The following is a 23724-nucleotide window of genomic DNA, read 5'->3' as shown; positions in this document are numbered from 1 at the left end:
TTTACCATAAGGCACATGCCTACAGGCACCTTACCTCCCTACCCAAGTGCCTCCCTACTTCCCTATGCAGAGTTCCGAGCAGAGCGTAAATGAGAGGTTACTTACTTAGCTCTTGGCATTTCACTGACCAGATCTCCCTTCATTCGGGGGCACCACTAGCTAATTAATACTGAGGGTACCTCTGGCTACCTAATGCTAAGGGACACCTGTAGCTCCCTATGACGAGCAAAGGAAATAAGGGAGAGGTAACAGCTGGGACAGCCAGCACACTTGTGGTAGGGCTCGGCGGGGGGTTCATAGGCTCATGGAGGGCGAAGTCTAGGGTGCCAGGACATCTGTGCCTATAGGCTCCTGTGAGGTAAATCCAGGCCTGTCCATCAGGATTTTCATGTAAGGGTATGGAACCACAAGATGCAGTATAAAAAGCTAGCCACACACTTATAGATTGCCACACCGATGTGGCAAACTTATTGATCCTGATCGATTCCTACCACACACTGCACATTGATTTTCAATAGATTTTAGCAGAATAGATCGAACTACAGTGCCCTTGATCGATGGAGATTTTCCATCCTCTTCAATCAATACTTCCAGTTGACTTTGACTAAAAATACAGTTGATCGGCTATGCTGTGGCAAAGATACCTGAGTGATCAAATCTGAGTGTTCAATTCAGAGTGATGGAATCTGCCAGGAATCGAACTGAAGAATGGATAAGTGCGTTCAACTAAAGGTGACTTCCGGTGACCTCCTCCAGATCTCCGCCCCTCTTGAAGATTACCATGGCGCTCCACTTTATGCACAAGCGTAGCCACGCCTGTGCAGAAGCACAGAGGCGCTTGTGAATGAACGGTTAAGGCTTACTCACTGTGTAGATCCGCATGTACTTACACCGGCGCAGTGTGGCTGTACTCATGCATGAAGAGTAGCACAGTTACGATCAGCAGATTTATTTAGGGGATCAGTACAGGGCAACAGTGGAGGCCAGGACACGAGGAAGCATCTTCAGGATCCAGAGGTTTCCCTAAACGTAGGTTTTGTTTATCTGGTTTTTTTTTTACTTAGGATGGTCTAGGGTGCACTTTAACTTATCTTAATCTGCCCTCAGAACAGCTGCTATGTCTGTTGGGTTGGACTTTTGTGAACTACTTTTATCATTGCCTTATTATGCTTTAGTACCATCACACCTGAAATCATACGGTACTTGGTGCCATAGTAGTTGTTAGAAGGGATCACTGAATCTGTGTCAGTCCCCCTGTTGAGTCATAATGTCATACGAGCACCCCAGCTCCATCCAGGATAGATCACGAGATGGTCGGCGCACGTGAAACCTATCCTTTTCGTCGTAGTTTAGAGGTGCCGGTGGTGTCCCTGAAAGCCTAGCAGCAGACGGCAGTCAAAGAACATGCTGTACTGTGTCAGAGGGAGAGGAGATGGCCCTCCTCCCTGCTGCTTACTGCCAGTGCAGCTCTGATAATGGAATGTGAACACTCTATGCTGCGGTTTCAACACAGAGCAACGGAAAGCTACAAAAGCTCAGCATTCAATTTCAGTAAAAACCCAAGAGGCAGCTGCCTGTTCTGATAAACACGTGATTCAGTCACTGAATCATTCATCTGGTCTCACATACATGAATCACCTGTGACTTGACAGAGGCATCTGTCCATCTAGCAAAATGCATGAATGGTGGCTGCCTCACTGGGATTGGTCCAAGAATTATACTCCTCCTACAAAACGATGAAAAAAAAACTACTTCATAAAATCGTCCACTCAAGTAAAGTGTTAAAGGAAGAGAACTCTTCACAAGTCACAATTACCTTTGCCTTGGAATCTTTGAAATCCTTCCCCCTTAGGCGCCTGGTCTCATCCAAAGAGAAGGGTCAGAGTTCAAGCAGAGCAGTTCTGCCTAAAGGTCACTCTCCCAAGCCTCTTAAGCTAAGATCACGTGACCAAATATCAGTGTTTGGTCATATGACTGTTATTTGTGCAGAGAGGAACGTAAGGCGTCCTAGCTCCATCCTTTTTTTCGTTACACCTTCCCCTTGTACAAAACAGTCCATTACCCACTATAGCTACCTCTGATTGGCTTCCATTTTAATTTAAAGAAAACCTGAACTGAACATTAAAAGTCAAAATAAGCATACACAAGTCATACTTACCTTCCATGTAGTCTACTCCTCAGTGTCTTTCTCCTGTCCCGCGTCCTGTTTGTTCACTGTGATCAAGGGAATTTTCTGTCCTCCATTTTGAAAATGGCCATTACCCATAACAGCTTTCTGGTCAGCACACAGTTAAACTGTAACATCGCCCACTTGAGCCATAGGGAAATATGGACATTACCTGGTACATCAGTTTTCCTCTCAGCTATAACTGACAGCAACTGATATTTTACTGACAGCAACTGATATATTTCAGATCTGACAAAATATTGTCAGAACTGGAAGGGATTATTGTCAGAAGAAAATGGTGAGCTTCTGAGAGGAACTGATGGCAAAGTAACTATGTAATGTTCATTTGAAGTTACCTCATGTGTTTATTTTAAATATTTTTACTCAGTACAGGTTCTCTTTAACTGTCATTTAGAGCTGTACATATTTTTATTTGAGGTAGTGTGAGGCCTGTCCACACCTCCACATGGTCTGCAGGTGATAACTGAGTAGGTATGGGAAAAAAATAATAAAGCAAACCTGTGAGGTAAAAACAAAAAAAATTCTGATACTTACATCCGTAGAATCCTCCAGAAGCTTCCATTGTCTCCCTCCACCTCGCCATTCCAGTGCTTGGCCCTACCGAAGCTCATGGCCATTCTCCCATACGTAAGCGAGTGCGGCTGCACTGCACTTGCACAAAAGGATGGAGTGGCTCGGACTTCGGTGAAAATAGCTGAGGCCAATCAGATCCGCGCTACTGCTCAGGCATGAGCCATCGGCAAGGGCTTGTCATCTGTTTTGTAGGACACAGCAGTGGAACGGCCCAGTATAATAGAACAAGGGTTGACTAGGTGTCAACCAAAGGCTCCCCTCAGTTGAGGTGAGTACCCATTTGGAGCACTTTTTCACTACAGGTACACTTTAAGTCCCCTTTCCGCGTCCTGACTGCTGCCCACTAAGTCCCTTCCGACAGCAAATTAATGCTGCATTTGTAACTCCGCGCATGTCAGTGTTTCACATGCAACATGGTTACTCAGCACTAAAAAACGCACCATGTTGCCTCTGGGCATAGATGTAAACACACTGTGGGCCATATGCAATTCTCTTTTTCACCTGAGTTTTCTCCTAGGAGATTATTTTTCAAGTTTGATTTTAAATAACTTTCCAGTACTTTTCAACTAAAAAAGCACCAAAAAGTTGGTGAAAAAGTACTATCAAAATTATTTTGAGCATTTTCTTGCCTTCTAGGGGCTTAAAGGACATTTTATTGACAAGTTTAAAAATATCACCTAGGAGAAAACTCAGGTGAAAAAGTGAATTGCATATGGGCCTGTGAGTCCATGCAGTGGCCACCTCTCCAGTGCCTGTGCTGAGAGCTAGCAAGATCCGTTTGCAGGGCATAAAATACTTACCGAGCCTCAGGCGGCGGCTTCTAGCCTTCCTGTAGCTCTTAGTGGCTTTCCGGAATTCTCTATGTATGGCTCCTGGCATGTCATCTGACCCGCCTCAGAACATGTGACACGCCAAGAGCCGTGCACTGGCGCCATAAAGCCACTAGGAGCTACAGGAAGGCTAGAAGACGCCGCCTGAGGCTCCGTAAATATTTTATGCCCTGCAAACCCCCCAAAGCACAGACCCTGTTATACCTTCAGGCATGCCGGTTAGTTGAGACTTCCGGTTGCCTGAGTTCTGGATAACGGGGACCTTGCAGAATGTATTTGCACTGTACTTGTATTGCTAGATGTCATGATTGTACCTGATGGATGTCATGATTGTCCCTCTAGATTATAACCTCGCAAGGGCAGGGACCTCCTCCTAGTGTTTCTTGTACTGCTGTAATGTACCATATGAACATGTACCAACTCTAGCGATATCTCAAACTACACATTAAAGGATACGTTCAGGGAAAATGAAAAACAAAAATCCACTTACCTGGGGCTTCCTCCAGCCCCATGGCAGCCGTCCTGTGCCCTCACAGCAGCTTGGTGTCTCCCGGTCTACTCGGCTGCAGAAGCCGCCAGGTCGGCTTTTCATGCGCTCCAACAATTCTCCGCTGATGTCATCAGCGTTGCACTGCGCAGAACTACTTGCACAGTGCAACGTTGATGACATCAGCAGAGGAGTGGTGGACCGCATGAAAAGCTGACCTGGCAAGGTTGGCTACTGCAGTGGAGAAGACCAGGAGACACCGGAGCTGCTCCGAGGACACAGGACGGCTGCCAGGGGCTGTAGGAAGCCCCGGGTAAGTGGATTTTTGTGTTTCATTTTCCCTGGACGTATCCTTTAACTATGTATGTATTTGTACCTATGTATGTATTTGTACATATGTACAGTGTCTTGAACTTCTCATGTATATACTGTATGTTCCCCAATATCTGTTTAGTACTGTGTACAGCACTACAGAAGATGTTGGTGCTATTTAAGTAAAAAAAAAAATTAACAACAATAATAATTGTACATCGTTTTGAATTTCTCATGTATCTATGCTGTTTTGTACCATGTACAGCGCTACAGAAGATGTGGGCGCTATATAAATAAATAAATAATAATCTCTACACGTCAGCCTCTGTCCCACAGCAAGGGATTGAGGGCAACCTAGTAACTCATTCTATTTTCCTCGCTCATAAACAACATCTGACTTTCATCAGAAGCAGGGATGTGTTTTAACCCCTAAACTGAAGAATGTAAAAAGCAACACTTGACAGCGCCCTGTATGATATGCAGAATTCTGCGACGGGACATTTGAGAACAGGTGACGATCTCCTGGCATGAGCGCAGACACACAAGGACTCGAGGCTGAGCACAATACGTCACTGGTGTACTGTACAGACTGCAGCCAGCTGGTCTACATTTAAATGGACCTTGCTCCTTTCTTCTCGCTGTAGTAGAAGCGCAGCTTGCGATCTTTGGACTTGCTAATCAGCCAGTTTTCTCTGCTATTCTTTTGTGACTGCCAAGTGTTGCTGCAACTGGAGCCACCATTCTCCTCTTGTGTCCAGCAAACACAGGGCTGAGGGACTGCACAGAAATCACTGCAGACGTAACTTCTATTCCGCCATACAACGTTACCATGCACGAGCTCTATATATAGCCAGACGAGGCAACACTTTGCTACACTGTGTGAGAAATCTGCGCTGCATTGAGGAGTCAGCTCAGAAACCGACCCTTGGCACAGTTTGCAAACAGTGAAGTCCCTGGCTACAGTGGAATAATTGCGCTGGCCATTGCCTGCTCCTGGCAAGCAGCTACACACACAGTTGGAATACATATGTGCGCACTGTCCTACCTGCCAAGCCGTTTGTAGCCTCGCTGAGCCAGTCCTGTGATTCAGGTAGCATAGCCAACATGGTGACCTCACTTTTAGCAACCCCACACAGTTAAGTCCAATGCCAGGCATATGCTAGGCACAGGTATTCCGATTCCTATGTAGGCACGTATTGTCTGTGTAAAACCCCCCCTGATCAGGTGATCTAGGAGTCCTAATATCAGCCTTTTCTAGCATTATGACACCCTAGATCACCCACCAGGATTTGCCATCGTTAAAAAGGCCATACACACATTGATGTTCCCAGTTGTTTACTAACAGATTTGGTAACTGTGATTAAATCTGCTGGGAAACTATTTATTATTATTAATTGTATTTATAAATCGCCAATATATTACACAGAGCTGCACAATAGGTTAATAGGTTAACATACAAGTTAGGATAAACATTAAGATTGCATAAACAAGCTGGAAACACTAGGGGGGGGGGGGGGGGGGGGGCGCCTGCCAGAGGCTTACAATCTAAAGAGTAGGGGTAGAGACAATAGTCGCTGCTGAGACGGCCCAGCAGATCGTATTATGGTACTGATGAAGGGGGGTAGGGGAGCATGAAAAGGTGAGTCTTGAGGACTCATTTGAAGGTATTAAAGATGGGGGCGAGTCTGATGTTCGGTTGGAGCAAGTTCCAGAGAGTGGGGGCAGCCCTTATGAAGTCCTGCAATCGTGCATGCATCTGTACAGAACTATCACCTATAAAACACAAGGAGGAAGTGGGCAGGATTAAAAGAGTACTGTAGGGAGAAAAAAAGTTGAACTTACCTGGGGCGTCTAACGGTCCCCCGCAGACATCCTGTGCCCGCGCAGTCAGTCACCAATGCTCCAGTCCCTTCCTCCAGCTCACTTCCGGAATTTGCGACTTTAAAGTTGGAAAACCACTGCGCCTGCGTGGCCGCATCCTTGCTCCCGCTGACATCACTGGTAGCGTACTGCGCAGGCGCAGACTGCACTGGGCCTGTGCAGTACACTCCTCGTGAGGTCAGCAGGAGCAAGGACGGGGCAGCACAGGCACAGTGGTTTTCCGACTTTGAAGTCGCAAATTCCAAAAGTGAACTGGTGACAGGGACCGGAACATTGGTTACTGGCTGCGTGGGCACAGGACGTCTGCGGGGGACCATTAGAAGCCCCAGGTAAGTTCAACTCTTTTTTCCCCCTACCCCCCATACAGTGTTCCTTTAAAGGCTCATTTCTATATAGCGCGCTTTATGCGTGCTTATGGAAACACGATCACAGGGAGAGCAGACAGTGCAGAGACTGCACTGTCTGCCATTTCCATACATGCACGGCGATTTACCACTGAATCGCTGCGCATGGTTTTCTGCATTTCAGGGGGCTTCAGTCCGAGATCACTTTCAGTATAATGAATGGGATCGCAAGCCCATACCACCCCCCCCCCCTCCCCCCCGCTGAGAGTGACGCACATGGAAACAAGCCCTAACTCTGTGCTTAGCGCGAAACATTGTCTGAGACCTCTCCCAGCTCTTATTTATTTTATTTATTTATTGTATTTATAAAGCGCCAACATATTTTAACGCAGCGCTCTTCCCTCACTACGTCATGTAGTAATTACAGGGAAAGGGGAGGAGTTTGGATACAACACAGACTGCTATTCAGTCTATCCAAGCTGCATCTGACATTACCATTGGAAGTAAGCACTGCAAGCCCAGCCATACAGCATAAATTGCTTATGAGCAATGCAAAAAAAAAAAAAAAAACCTTTATGCACTGCAAATGATGGTGCATTCCACAAAATAAGCATTAAATGAAACTGTGCACCTGGGTGCTCCTATGTTTAACAATGATAAAAACGTAAAGTGAGGTGGGCTTCTGTGGCGGGAAGCATACACTTACTTACCTAAGGGGGCCTGCTCTGTAGCCCATGTTCTATATGAGGGCAACCATCTTGATGCTTCTTGCGCAAAATAGCCATTGTGATGTTGCGCGTTTCCGGCCGCAAAGAGTAGGTGTAATGTAAATATGCTCAAGTGAGTGATCCAAAGCTCCATTCACTTGAACTGGTAGAGAGTACTTACCTTTTACAGATATTTTACTATCGCCTAACCTAACCATCTCCTCACACTAACCCTCACCCTACTAATGACTATCACTAACCTACCTAATTAACCTTGTGGTCTATGCGTACCGCTCAGCCGCCGGCACCCAAAGTAACTGCTTCGGGAATTATCACTATTTTTCTGGAGAACATCTCATTCGCCCCTTTACAAAATGCATTTATGCACAGGACTAATGTCTGATAGACTACAGGTGGGACAGAAGAACAACAAATCCCAGCATAAAGCTACTTACACCTGTCCAAGCAAGACATAAATTCCTAGTGTTCCTTTTCCAAAGCGTTCTATAAAAGAGGCTTGTGTGACATAATATGCATAAAAAAAAAGTAGTGACATCATTCCATTTACAAAATCCTGGCAACGAGGTGCAGACTAAACAGTGATCTGCCAAGAATTATGCCAGTGATGATATGAAAATCAGCAGATATTCCACTTAACCAGAAGTATAGCATAGCGGAAGCCTTTTACACCAGGCCTGTCATACTGCAGCGCCCTAGGAATAAAGCACGTTTAAGTAGTAGAATAAATCCAATCTGAGTGACCAGAAATTTCCGCCCAACACACCAGTTCTAAAACTCTCCTCATGCAAAGATGAACTGCATATCTGGTAGAAGCAACGCTAAATAAAGTATAACTGTGTTATCTCACAATGTGATTGTACAACTAATTACAGCAATAATCTGATTTCCAATCGTTTTTTTGATCGATTTTGTACAAAAATGATCAGAAAATCGATCAAAAATCAGATCGGACCTGTTGGGATTAATCGAATCGACCGTCAATTTGATGGAAAATTGCATCATGTGTACCAGGCATTAGGCCGGGTTCAAACTGGGTGGATGAAAAACTGATCTCATGATAACTAATCAGTTTTCAAACGAATCAGTTTGCTACAATGGGCATCAGTTTTTCATCTGTGTTTCCGGTTTCATATTGCCACCAGCTCAGTATACCTGTTGCCGTCACATTTGCCTTCGTCCGGCACTGCTGGCATCACGGCACAGGAGACGCACCGATACACAAATTGGAGCACCAAAAGAAGCATTGAGGTTTCCCAGTGGGTTGCAATAGACCAAGGGAATCTTCCCTCACAGACCAGATAAAAATAGTGCAGGACGAGCGCCGATAAAAATGGCGCTGCTATAGTCAGCATTAGTAAAAGCCGTGATTAGCGGCAAGGAGGTTGAATTATGGCGCCCGATATACAGCGAACGCCTAGGGTTCTGGAGGTGGAGTCGAGGAGTTGGATACATTTTGGGTATTTGGAGTTGGAGTCGTTAGTTTCATAAACTGAGGAGTCTGATAATTTTTGTTCTGACCCCACAACCCTGGTTTCACGTACACCTTAAAGGAGTTGTCAGTCGATCTATGCTGCCTCATGATATACGTACCCGTGGCTTCCTCCAGCCCCTTACAGCCGACATGTCCCACGCAGCATCTCTGTTCGCAGCCGCCAGCCGGGGTCCCCGCCGGTGCAGAGGCCGACCTCCTCTCTTGCTCGAGCGCCACTGCCAGTCAAGTCCACGTTGTCCGCAGTGTACTGTGCAGGCACAGTAGTTCTGCGCCTGCGCAGTATGCTGCGGACAACGTGGACTTTATTGACATCGGCGCTCGCGCAGGTGCAGTAGAAGACGGCTTCAAGGTCGGCCTCTGCACTGGCGGGGACCCCGGGTCTGGAGGAAGCCCCAGGTAAGTATATCATGGGGCAGCACAGCTTGACAACTCCTTTAAGCTACATACTCACCTCGCGATGCAGGAAGATGGATCCAGCGACGTCTTCCTAACGACAGTGCTCACCAATCCATCTTCTTCCAACTTCTGGTCGGCGGTATGTATGACGTAAAACGACAGGAGTCAAACAAGACTTCAAGCGACCGCGGTACTTTGCGCGGGAGTCATCAGGGATCTTAAAGATCCGGTCTGCCGTGACGGTTGTTATCCCCAGGCGATGCTAAGCGGCATTTACGTGATCCTGTACCCACGTCGCAAGATTACTGAAACGAACGCTCGTCGCTCCATCGCTGGTCATTGGGAAAATCGTCTGAAAAATCGTAAGGTGGGTGCAGGTTTTACAGATTTGGGTTTACAGATCCCAGCTCTGGCATCGCTTATTCGGGATGGGTGTTTTTAAATAGGAAACGTTGAAAACAATGACTACGGAGGTCTCTTCAGGGGAGCAAAATCAGTAATGCATTATAATTCCATTATCGATCAGGGGACAATTTGGGTGTAATTTAGTCCACTAATGCTATAAGCACACTAACCCTTTGAATAATTAATCTCATCCATGGCCTCACACAATAAATACCGTTCTTACGGTATATACTGTATCTCTTTATTTAAAAGCATTCAACGCATGTTCTTTCTTAGGGTTTCCAAACACTGCTTGTACAATTAAGCCTTATGTGTTCGAATTTAGAGATCAGAGTTCAGCTCCCAGCATGCCATCTGCTTTCCCGCAAATGCATTCACTACCTGCGTCATACACACATTTACCGTCTCACTATATGTGTTTATGTGCTTCATGAGGTCACTAAAGCAGACTGAAGTACATATGTTTTAAAAGACTGAAGTGGGTCTAGAAGGCTCCAAAATAAATAATCCCTTAAAGATGTCCTGAACTCAGAACTGCTTCTCTGCGGTAAAAGATGCGCAACTGCATAATAATCTTTAAAGAAAAACGTTTTTGTTACAGCTGATACAAATCCTGCAATAAATCTGCAGTGTGTCTACTCCTTGCTTTCATGGAAGCAGATATATTGTTAACATCTCGTGCTTTGAAAATGAGCTTATCTGCTATGGCAGTGAGCTGATACAGCTGAGGGGTCAAATTACAACTTGTGATTGGACACAGATGAGAGAGAATTAGACAGGCTAAACACTCTAAATACATACAGGGTGCATTTCTCTCTGTTTTCCTTCTGTCCTGTGCAAGAGATCAGGTCCACTTTAATGTGAAAACAATTACAGATTTTTTTTTTTAGAATGATGTGTTTTGAACCTTTACAATGCTGTCAGATGCACCAAACACCCAAGTAAACCACACAAGTGTCTACAGACTCATAAGATGGCCATACAACATACATTTAAAAGATCCAATTTTTCACCAATTTGAGAATTTCGATCGGTTGTCCCAAAAAATCAAGAGCTTTTCTTTGTTTTCGATTGATAAATCCGATCAAATTTCCCAAATTTTTTTCAATTTTTAGAGACTGGACAGGTTGGAAATTTCAGACCAACGTTATCAAGAATTGTATGGTGTGTGTGATGGATAGTCAATTACTTGATCTACAGTTCCAACAAATTTTTTTTTTGAGATTTCAATTATTGTATTCATGATTGGGAAAAAATTGAATATAGGTGTGTGGTGCATTGGTAAGATTTTTTTTAATTATTACAATCAGTCAGTAAAATTTATTGCTATTCTTGAATTGAACAGATATTTTAAAAAAATGTATGGTGTGTGGCCACCAGTAAAAATTACCTGACCTACCTGGCCTTACCAAACATTACATTATTACCACAGCAGTGCATGCTGGGATATCTCCTGCTTATTCTCCCCATTCCCTCTACATAGAGCCAAATGCACTATTTGTCAGGGACCCAAGAAGTATCCATACACTGATTGCGGGTAAACCGTCACCCAAAGTGATCTTGACAGATTGTATCGGTTGATATTTTCTCTACGATGTCAGTGTTCTCCCCAGGCTCTTTTAGCCGGGTGCTCCACCCGGCTAGTTTTGGTGAGCACCCGGCTGTTATCAGCTCACCTCCTCCTCTGCTGTAAGCAGAGTTGCACTGACCTTGCATTCCCCTCTTACACCCCACCCGGTTACTTTTTCATGCCGGCTACTTTTTCATGCCACCCAGCTAGGAAAAATTCTGGGAAGAACACTGGGTGTGCTTGGAGTAGGAACTAACGAGCCCAGTGGCCGTGTTAATTTAATATAGCTGGATGGGGCTAACCTTACTCTGCTCCTCTGGCTAGATTACAGTCAAATCCATTAAAATCTCCATACCCTCTCACTCCAGGTTGCTATTAAATGCCACAGATATATGTAACAGCATAAACTTTATAGGAACTTTCTAGTGCTGCAAAAGTCTGACCATGCTCACCATCAACTCTGATAAAAGTAAATTGCCTAGGCAAAGTGCAGCAAGTGTGCGCAAGTATAAGACACTTTTGCATGAGTCTGCCCTTCTGACATAAGCATGTAAAAGAAAAAAAAGTTACAGATCAATTTTGACAACATCGAAGAATCGTTCGATGCTGTCAAAATCTATTGAATCTTTAGAACTGATCTAACTGAACCTCTCACTCTGAAACACAAGCAAGTGCCAATCCACACAAAAATAATGACACTTCAGTTCCTCCTAAAAATCATATTTAGTGTGTTTCACTGATCAAATTTACATTTCAAATACTCGTTTACGTCAATTACAGTTCGATCAGAAGCTCATTTACTTCATCGTTCAATCAAACAAAACAACTAGTATATGTCCATAACAGAGGATTCTGTGGGTGAGACTGCTGCCGTTTGATCAGATATTATCCTGCAGTTCAGACAGAAGGGGGTGCGGACAGCTTTCTGAACACAACTGCAGCCTGATCTGACTGCAGGGGGGCAAGGCAGAGACAAAGCTTTCAAAGAATACAGCAGCTTGCAGTTCTGCAAGTCTGTGCTACAGTGCCTGCGTTACATGCTAGTATGCTACTACAATAATATACATCATGTGCGCACATACACACACACACACACACACACAAACAGACACATACATACGCACACACTCACCCACAGACTCACATACACACACACAATCACACATTCACACATGCACGCACACACACACAAACACACTCACACATGCACACACACACTGACGCCCAGACACACACACATGCAGACGCACACACACACATACTTACACACACACACACTCATACACACACACATATACACACACACACACACCCAGACAAATACATACACACACACACACACACTCACAGACACACACACACACATACACAAGCACACACATAGATACACTTAAAAAAGCACACACAGACACACTCACGCACAGACACACATACAGACGCACACACACACATACAGACGCACACACATACATACACAAGCACTCACACACACATACATATACACACATACAGACACACACACACACTCACACACATACAGACACACACGCACATACACACACACACGCACACACACACTCACATACACACTCCAGTGTAAAACTTGACTGCAGATCAATAAGCAATACTATTTAGATAATTATAATGCCTATGCAGCGCTGATTACACAGGCCATTGTCTTCTATACAAAGAATGTAAATGTACCAGCACCGCATATGTTCAGTGGGATTCAGCTCTTCTCGGAGTAAAGATAAAAAGCCATTTCATTTCCAACCGGTTTTGAAGTTCCATCCAACTTTTTTCCACGGGACACAAATACGGCATTGATGAATATTTATTTGCATGATGGAGAAAATATGTCTAGCCTGGTTCAGCAAAGCGGTTCTCTTAAGACCTTGTTTACGCAGATGTTTCTGAGGATGGCAAACCGCAGCTTTCTACCACCCTTAGAAGACGCCACCAGGTCAATCTATGGACCAGCGAACACCAGCGTGGTTGTAGGGTGTTCCAGTGTACGATGGTCAAGAAGATACTACATTCAGCTTCTTTATAGTAGCAGCCGCCCTCAACTAACTACCAAATGACCAGAGGATCCAGTTCAAACTCTTAACCCTAAACTACTAAGCTCTCCACAGTCTCTTTCCCCTGTACATCTCCTCACTTATTTTCAGATACAACCCAACCGCAATCTCAGATCTACACATGACCTTTGTTTGTCCTCCTCTAGATTTACCTCCTTGCATTCCCGTATACAAGATTCCTCACATGCTTTCCCCCTCCTCTGGAATGCCCTTCCACAACACATCCGCCACTCTCCAACCTTTCATATCTTTAAACACTCCCTCAAAACTCCCTTTTTCCAACAAGCCTACCTTATGCCATTCCCCCTTCGACCTAAGGCCAAGTTTCACTCATTACTAGATTACTTAAAATCACACTGCCTCTAGCTATGATTATTGTATATACCCCACATCTCGTCATCCTAACCCCCCCCCACCCCCCACCCCATTCATTTAGATTGTAAGCTCGCAAGGGCAGGGCTCTCTCACCTTTTGGTGTCTTGGAATTTGTTATACATTTTATTAATCATGTTACTTTTGTCACTGTAATTACTAATTCTGTATTTTGTACCAACTCTGTATTTTGTATAGTGGTATGCTGGAATGTCTGTATTATTTTGTGCATATGTATGTAATCGCCGCCGGGAGACTTGGGCGCAGGATACAGCCGGTATATGGCTTATCCTGTTGCTGCACAGGTCCCGGCGATGTTAATTATTATTCCCCCTCCAGGTCCACGTGGATGGTGGGGAATTATATAATTCGGCTTCTAGCTATTGCTGGAGGCCAAATTATAGTGTTTTAAAATGTAACTTCTGCTCTGTCTTCTGACGGCGCCAAAGTTACTCAGTGTGCGCCCAAGTCTCCTGCGCTGTGATTACAGCGCTTGTTATTTTGTACCCCATGTTTGTTTCTAACCTTGTACAGTGCAAGAGAATATGTTGGCGCTTTATAGATACTAAATAATGACGAAGTATGTATGAATACAGTATGTATGTATGTATGGGCGTTTCTTTGTGGTTCTACCGTAGTGACTTATGGCGTTCGCCGCATAGGTGTCATTATACAGCAGCTAAACGCTTCATAACTGCTGACAGCCGGCATGCAAACACCTGGAAAACCACATATGCAAAAGGTCCTTGTAAACGAGGTGTAAAGTGCTACAAAAAGATAATGAACTTTCTGTAGTGTCCCCTGTTGACCAAACACAGCAAAGGCCGCCATTTTCAGTACTAACTGTGTTCAACCGCATTTACTGAAAAGATACAACGAATGTTACCTCAACTAACTAAAGTAACCTCTAATGAAGTATATGAATGCCCACTATTGTGGCTTTGACATGGTACAGCACCACCAACATTTGTTTTTTTTCTCCCTTAGGACTTGGCAAGCATCTTTCTTCCGACAATACATTCCATGTAACACATGACATCACTTTCCCACAATGCACTCCTTCGTACACATGCCTAGGCACAGACACTGGATGACAGCTTTAAAGGACCACTATCGCAAAAAAAAAATTAAAATGTAACTTTCTCCCAGAGTAAAATGTGCTATAAATATCATTTCTCCTATGTTGCTGTCACTTACAGTAGGTAGTAAAAAGATCTAAACTATGTTGAACTAGTCCATCTACTCATGTGGGATTCTCAGAAAAAGGTGATTTATGGTTCATTTTACTCGGAGAGGAGTGTCCCTTTATGTGTATGTATTGTAAATATTTTTTTTTCTGATAGATGTTTTTTAAAGGGAAAATGCGAGCAGAAAAAAAAAAATAAGACCTACTTACCTGGGGCTTCCTCCAGCCTCTGGCAGCCTATCTATCCCTCGCCGCAGCTCTGGTGTCCATACATCCCCTCCGTTGCAGATGCCGGCCTCGCCAGGTCGGCATCTACTGCACCTGCGCAAGCGTGCAGCCACGCAGCTCGTGATCTGGGTCATGTGGTCTGGAGCATTCTGCGCAGGTGCAGTACTTCTGTGCTCCACTCGTGGTCTATGTAAGGCCACGCCTTCTTCCATCCGGGTATGAAGAAGGAAGTAGTGGAGTCGACTATATGCAGTGGCATTATAGGTAAGTTAACCCCCCTCTGCCGCGGGTAGCGATATCTCGTTTACATTTTGATTACGAGTAGTTACTCGTAGTTACCATCACTAGTACTGACCAAAGCCATCAATTCACTAAGGTTAACTCCTGTCTTTAATAACTCTTCTGAGCTGTTTTACAGTTATCACCATGGTGATATAATTGTGATAACTGTAAAACAGCTCTGAAGAGTTATTAAAGACAGGAGTTAACCTTAGTGAATTGAGGCCTTTAATTGATTGCATTCACATTGCCACTTGTTTTAGCAGGGCAAAAAAATGATTGGTCATAGTGAATAAAAATGAAATACGATATGTAAGAAAGGGGTGGATTGCAGGGGAGGAAAAAATAATAATTCAGGAGTCTAGCAGCTAGTGGGAAATATCTAGGAGCCACTGACAATTAGACAAACACTCAAAAGTTAGCTGTTAGCTGTAATTTACACACCTAGCTTGCTCCAAGCAATTGACCAGCCACTGGCTTAGAAACTCAGGCTTTTATTGTTGTCTGTGTTCCCCTTCATCAAGCTTTTTGTGGTGTCAGTGGAGACAGGGACTAAGGGCTGGTGCACACCAAAACCCGCTAGCAGATCCGCAAAATGCTAGCAGATTTTTAAACGCTTTTTTTTATTTTTATGAGGCGTTTTGCTAGCGTTTTGCGGATTGCTGCTGCGGTTTTCAGTATAGTAGATTTCATATATTGTTACAGTAAAGCTGTTACTGAACAGCTTCTGTAACAAAAACGCCTGCAAAACCGCTCTGAACAGGCGTTTTTCAGAGCGGTTTGCGTTTTTCCTATACTTAACATTGAGGCAGAAACGCATCCGAAATCCAAAAAATGCCTCACCCAGGCATTTTTCGTTTCTGCAAAACGCCTGCCGCTCTGGTGTGCACCACCCCATTGAGATACATTGACCAAGCAGATCCGCAGCCGCAAGCGGATCTGAAAACGCCCAAAAAGCCGCTCGGTGTGCACCAGCCCTAAATGTAGTTATGGTCATGTCTAGGAGAACTCATGCAGAAGCATGTGATCAGTTTGGTCAGGTGATATTATTATTATTTTTATACAGTAGATATGTAAGGCTCTGATTTGCTAGTCATAATCTTGTGCTAAAGCAGCATGTGATCACAGCTAATCAGAGCTTTGCAAATGTATCAGCTGATTAAACAAATCACATTCTTCTCCATGATTTCTTCTAGACATGACCATCACTATTAACCACTTAACGACCGCCTAACGCCGATAGACGTCGGCAGGTCGTTAGTGGTTTCCCATGGAAACAGCCGCTTGTTCGAGCGGCCTTTCCATGCTAGTTCACGGACCGTGTCTCCGTGAACAGTGTGCGAGCCGCTGTTAACATTATACGGCGCTGCTGCGCAGCAGCGCCGTAAAGGAGATCGGTGATTCCTGGCCTCTGATTGGCCGGGGATTGCCGCATTCTGATAGGCTGAAGCCTATACTACACGGCGCAGGACGGATATCCGTCCTGCGCTGCCCACAAACAGAGGGAGAGGGAGGGAAGTAGAGGGAGGGCGGAAATCGCTGCGGAGAGGGGCTTTGAGGAGCCCCCCCCCCCCCCGCTGAACCATAATAGCCGGTGGCGATCAGACCCCCCCCCCCTGCAGGACATCCCCCTAGTGGGGAAAAAAGGGGGGAAGTCTGGTCGCCCTGACTCAATTACGATCTGTGCTGTGGGCTGTAGAGCCCACTCAGCACAGAAAGCTGAAAGTGAGCCCGGTCCTTAAGTGGTTAAACAGAAACCATTAATGGAAGCCATAGACTCAGAACCAAGGAATGAGAAATGCACTGCATGGGTGGCCTACCATACGTGTGCTGCGTGTACCGAATCGCACCTCTTGGATCTTGTAACACTTAGGCCAATAAGGCCAATGTTCTAAAGCAGTGGTGCATGGAATTTCTCCATTTGCCATTGGCCAGGTTGTCATTGATACGTGAGGCATTCCCAATGGCCATCAGAAAGAATACATCCCAGTGGGCTGAGTTTTTGCCTATGAAAGATTTCTCATTTTCATACTGGAAGATCTTTCTTGCAGCAGGTGGTCAGGCAGATGATATTGGGCATGTATGATGACCAAAGTATAATGTATATGTATACCTCAGTAGACACCTAAGCCTTCCTCACTCTTTCAAACAGTGAAAACCACTTGTAACTTATACCTCTCAGAGCTTAGGCGGACAAATGACCTTTTTTTTTTTTAAATTTGAGCTCCAGCTATCGCTGACGACCAAATTAGTCATTGATTACCGCTATAGCCATAATACTCATTATGGCCTATGGCGGCGCCCAAGGCATTGGGTCGATATAATCTGATTCGCTCATAGTCCCTGTTCTGTGTACCTAGGCCATTGACTGGAACACCTGCTCTGCCATGTCAAGTGTGGCTAATTTATTTTATTTCATGAGGAGTGCAACAAGAGATAGAGGATTTAGGGTAGAGATCTCATTGCTGAAACCGCAAGTGCAATAGCTTCTCATGCACTGTACGTTCTGTGCAATCTGAATGGTAACATGAAGCCCAAAGACTATATGAGTAGCCCCAAAGACTATGAGTAGTCCAAAGACTATACTGTATGTATATGTGTAATCGTGCATTTCCGTGCATTATGATATACAGTATAATCCTGTTATAATAAAATCTGATGTAGTAAACATTTGGGTATAGTAAACGACCTCTCCAGGTCCCGGCCAATCTCCATTATAAGTCTATGGGAGCAACGCCTGGTATAGTAAACTCTTATATATTAAAACTCCTGTTATATTAAACCTGTTTTTTTGACCCCCAAGGTGACGCTGACTCTGGATGTAGTAAACAGTGGGCGGTGCATGCGTCATATGTCAGTGTGAGACCCATGGTCGGCTGCTCTCTTCGGGTTGGTTGGAAGAGAGTTGACGCCTGATAACATTTGTAAGACAAGAAGAATGGCCCTGGTGCTGGATATACAGCACTGTACAAATAAGCAGCCTGGGAAAGATGAGGAATAATGTGAACATAAACAAAAAGGGATGCAGCTTTACCACTTCCACTTTTCAATGATTGATAAAAGTATCGTCACAGTCCTCCCACTGGATTGTATGCGCTACTGGGAATCTTTTCCCTTGTAAGCAATGGCGCTCCTGGTACTGTGTGGAGCACTGTGCAGGCTACTTTCACTTGTAGTGAAGATCAGAGCGGGCCGACTCGCTGCAAAATTAAGGAGAATGGAGAGGTGTGTGCTAAGTCCAGCCAGCGGAGGTATCAGAGCCACTCCCATTACAGATGTGAGTGGCTTATTATGATTGGCTGCATTTTGAAGAGAGGCTTCATGATTGCCTCAAGTGTGAGCAAAACGTTTTGCAGGACATGTGCTGCAAGTCCCGCCCATGGAGGTATCAGAGCCACTCACAGGAAGCGAGTGGCTGCCTCTATTCAGTGATGGCTGCATTGGATACTGTACTAGTGATTTGTTCAGACTGGCTATGCAGCCCTAAGGTATATTTAACCTTGTAGTCCACCAAATGTGCAAGTGCTTGTACTGTACCTCCAATGGGAGGGCAGAGTTGCTCCTTTGCAGCAGAGAATGTACCAGGGCATGCTCGGTCATCTCTACAATTTCTGATATAGTAAACCACTTTTTCTGGTCCTTTGGAGTTTACTATGAGATTATAATGTAACATATTTGGGAATCTGTTTGCAGACTACGCACACAATTTCTCATTGAGTTGTATTGAATTGCAGCCGCTGATATCCGCTTTATACTGCAACTCACCGCAAGCAGTGTGTGTCAGAAAACATGCGCAAAAACCTTACGAGGGTAAACAAAGTCTAGATGTTTCCACTAATGATACAAACTTGATTGTGCAATCTTAGGGCTGGGACACACTAGAAATTGAAAAACGTTATAGCAATCACTAGCGTTTTGTGCAAGCGCTTTACAGGTAATTGCAACTGCAATTTCTGGTGATTAAGTTTGCGATTTGTAAAGAGTGTCAGCGATTTCTAAGTGATTTCATAGCGTTTGTGATTAACAATTCTCAATTTGATTAGTGGATTCAAATGCACTATGCTTCAGGCTAGTTATAGCTCTTTAAAATCACATGCAAATTGCCTACAGTTACGATTTATTAAGGTTTGCCCGCACTCCTATACTTTTCTCTGAAGTGAAAGTGCTCACAAAACGCTGCATGTCCTGCGATTGCCATTTTTAAAATCGCAATCACTTTAGCGGGCTCACGTCCATACACTTTCATTAGCAAAGCGTTTCTAAAAGCACCAGCAATTCTCAAAACTCCAAGATCGCCCAAAAAAGCGCTCTAGCGTGCCCCAAGCTGTGACCAGTCTATGGAATATGAGAGACTACCGTACTTAAATCATCTGTTCAAAGTACATTCATTCGGTTTACCCTTCTATTGCACAGATTTGACCTGAGGAAGACGCTGTTGCGGCGAAACGTGGCGTCAGACCGATAGCACACGGAGACGGCTATCAGAGGAGCTCCAGATAATGGGCGATTTTTAGACTGCTTATTCCCGTTGGCTGCGGTGGACGTTGAGTGGAAAGATTGCCTCCCATGGAGATAAGCTCTACTTCAATATCTTCTTCTACATGCAACAAATACACCGCAGGCTCCACTCCTTCTTGTCGTTAATGCATAGATTTGGTAAGATTGTACAATCAAGTGGGTACTTTAAAGGCCACCTGAGATGAGAGGGATATGGAGGATGCCATATTTATTTCCTTTTAAACAATGCAGATTTCCTGGCTGTCCTGTGATCCTCTGCCTCTAAAACATTTAGCCATAAACCCTAAACAAGCATTTGGATCAGGTGTTTGACTGACTGGATTGGTTGTATGCTTGTTTGAGGTGTGTGACTCAGACACTGCTGCAGCCAAAGAGATCAGCAGGATAGCCTGGCAATTGGTATTATTTAGAAAGAAAATGCATGGGGCAGTCTCCACATCTCTCTCAGTTCAGGTATCCTATAAAAGATCGCTTGGGGTATCTTGGGGCAACTTTATCAAGACAGGTGCAAGAAAAACTGGAACAAAAGTGGAGGAGATACCTAGAGCCTACAACAGCCAATCAGATTCCAGCTCCTAAACAAAACAAAGATTCCAATTGGCTCCTTTCTCATTTCTCGCCATTGTTATTTTGTCTCAATATCTCAAACTACAATACACATCATACAGCGCGCAACTGCGGCTGGGAGTGCTCTTGGCATGCACATGACATCACAATGGCGTTATGAGCATGGCAGATCTCTCCCGGACGCGGTTGCGCGTTGTAGGACACATGCAGCCGGGCCAGCGCAGGCGCAGTAATGCCCAACCGGAAGAGGGTGCCGGAGTCATTTACAGGCAGCGGAGGGGCAGAATGGAGAACAAGGGGAGCGGTGAGCATCAGAACAGCTCACCATACATGTCTGCTCCCCCCGTTGCTCATACTGATTTCGGCTCTGGTATCTTTTAAGCACAAGCGAAGTGAGAGATATATGGAGGCAGCCATATTTATTTCGTTTTAAAAAATACTGGTTGACTGGCAGCCCCGCTTATCTAGTTGCCTGCAGTTGTGTCTGAATCCCACCAGGAACAAGCATGCAGCTAATCTTCTCAGATCTTACAATAACGTCAGAAACACCTGATCTGCTGCATTCTTGTTCAGGGTCTATGCCTAAAAGTATTAGAGGCAGATGATCAGCAGGACAGGCAGGCAACTGGTATTGCTTAAAAGGAAATAAATATGGCAGCCTCCATATCCTCCCGCTTCAGTTATCCTTTAAGCACGTCATTAACAAAAGTGCACCTGCAAAGACTCAAAATTACTTTTTATCAAAATAATTATTGAAACAAAACTATTGGGCTGCACTCTGTAACTGAGTCATAAATACACAGAAATCAGCAGAGTACAATTCACTGTACAGGGAAACTGTTACCATCATCATTAATGTGTATTTATACGGCGCTGGCATCTTCCGCAGCACTTTACAAAGTACACAGTCATGTCAATACTGTCCCTCAGAGGAGCTCACCACACTCTAATCCTAATACATCTACCGTCGTACCAACCATAGTCGTTAAAATTAAAAATATATATATTCTACTGCAAAGGGACAAAGTTTTCCTCTGTGAGGTAAAACAAACATCCAATTACTGTGCATCTTTAAAATAAATAAATAAATGACACTCTGTAAAATCGCTGAGCTAAGTGAATGCAAATTTGGTGAGCCACAAAATCTCTGAAGATTTTGTTTTTCCTGTAGAGGTATTAATAAACAAGAGTGTGGGTAAGTGGAACAAAAAGTCTGAGAAAACACAAACAGTAAAGCTGTCAATTCAAACATTCCCACCTGTCTCTGTCTCCTCACAGGGCGACACTGGGTGATGGGCAGCCTTGCCTGACAACATACAGCCTCAGCGATGGCCATACAGTGACCACAGGGAAGTACGTGGGACGCCTGGCTGGAACACAAGAAGGTATAAAGACCAGGCAGCACAGCTGAGCCCTGCTCTGGAAGCCTGGCTGCTCACGATTGTCTGGAGGATCTTGACTGGAGAGTGGAGACAAAGGTCCAGGAACACATTGTGGATTGCTGGCCATCTGTCTAGAGCTGCAGATACCCAGGGCTTGTCTGCCTCAGCCTGCAAACACCAAAACACAGAGCTGCCAGGAAGGCTTCTCTGCTATTTACCAGTGTGGGGAAGGGTATTTCCTCATCTGATACGGTAGCAGTAAGAAGAGAGAGAAAAAAATAAAAAAAAGACATTAAAAAAAATCAGATGCACCTCAACATGCAGAATTCAGCCTGAGAAGGTGGTATTAAACCCCTAACTATATGCAAAGCTGTGAAGTCCTATTTTGTGTAAATAAAAAATGATCAACACTACCCCTATAGATGTCAAAGTAACTTCAATGCAATAAAAGGCCAAATCAACCCCCCTCTTCCGCCCCCCCAAGGAACAAAAGTGCAAAACCTCATTCCTAACCCCATCTGTCCCTCTCTGAACTGCACCAAACAACCTTCAACAAAGCAAGTGTGTGCTTTTTATTTCCCTTTAAATGACTAGGTCTATCACAAACTGAAAGTAAGTTAGGCAGAAGACCGCACCATTCCTGTTACTACAGCAAACAGTAGCTGGAATCCACAATCTAGAAATTGTCAAGGTCCAACCCTGACCAGAAGTGCTGAAAGTAGCCTGGGACAGCCAGCGGAACGTGACATGGTCATCCTGCCACCCTCAGCAGTGTCATCTGACATGATCTCTCCCTTCTCTGCCAACCACTACAGCATAAAATAAATGAAAAGGGGGGAGAACAAACCTGATAATTGCTTCCCTGAGGAATGTAGCACCCGCAGTGTCTGTCGTGCAGATTATTGGTGTATTATCCTAATGATCATAACAAATCCTGACTTGCAATAAATAAATAGAGGTTATTTATCATAGCTGATCACTCTGAATTTCCTGATATTTATAGGCATGATGACTACAAAATTAAAAAAAAGAGCCAATCTTTGGACAGGAAGGAAGATTTAACACACAGCACTTGCAGAAAACAAACAGACACACACAAGCCGAGCTGTCACCCAGGCAAGCTCAGCCAGCACTTTAGAAGAAGTTAAAATAATATGTAGGCATTGATGATGACAAGTGAGGGAACTTTTAACGATCTGCCAGTCACTGTGCCAGGCAGAGATCGCCAATCTATCGCATGCCATTCATCGCATAATCATCACATAAAAAAGAGTTTGTCAACCTGAGAAATCCACAGAGAAGAAATATAAAAATGATGGGAACTCACCACATGCAGTTTCACCTGAGGTCTAAAGCATCAGGATGCTCCCCCCTTAGCCTAATGTAGCAGCAGATCCATATGTCGCCTGGGCTGCACAATTCTGCCAGTGACTATTGCTGGCTGGAAGCGAGAAGCATTATACAATGGAGGAGGAGGAGGTGGGGAGAGACAGCAGAAAGAGCCACTGCCTGTGATCCCAGCACTTGCCATGAAACAATATGACGTGCAGTAAAGCTCTTGCAAGCTCCTTGCCCTGGAGCTCACGTCAAAGCTCCTCCTATGTCCCTAGCAGAAGTGCCTCCTCTAGCTGTGTGTCTCTTCTCTCTCCCTCCCTCCTCCTGTGCTCTCTACCCTTCCCCCCTCCTCCTCCCAGCCTCTCTGATCTGCAGCTCCAGACTAGAAGGCTAGAAGTACAGGCAGCTCACAGGCACACTATACAGTACATGCCCTGCTTGGAGGGGACTGGCCAATGGCAGGGAGGCCTCTCACATATCACTTACATGTGTCTTTGTCCCAAGAGATGAAGAAATGTTAATGCAAATGTTGCTGCAGGGCAATATGTGTGTGTGCTGGTGCTGCATGCA

The 23724-nt window shown here is 44.7% G+C and overlaps 1 protein-coding gene across 1 annotated transcript in view; it reads right to left on the bottom strand.

The window, feature by feature from the left end:
* Window positions 1-23390, bottom strand: part of SERTAD2 (SERTA domain containing 2) — a 124265-nt gene extending 100875 nt beyond the window's left edge. Inside the window, exon 1 of the mRNA XM_068232336.1 lies at window positions 23147-23390. The gene's annotated coding sequence lies outside the window, so the exon portion shown is untranslated. The remainder of the gene's footprint in view (window positions 1-23146) is intronic.
* Window positions 23391-23724: the final 334 nt, after the last annotated feature.

Source organism: Hyperolius riggenbachi, chromosome 4, assembly GCF_040937935.1.
Source record: "Hyperolius riggenbachi isolate aHypRig1 chromosome 4, aHypRig1.pri, whole genome shotgun sequence".
Lineage (NCBI taxonomy): Eukaryota > Metazoa > Chordata > Amphibia > Anura > Hyperoliidae > Hyperolius > Hyperolius riggenbachi.
This window is presented reverse-complemented; position numbering and strand designations above follow the sequence as displayed.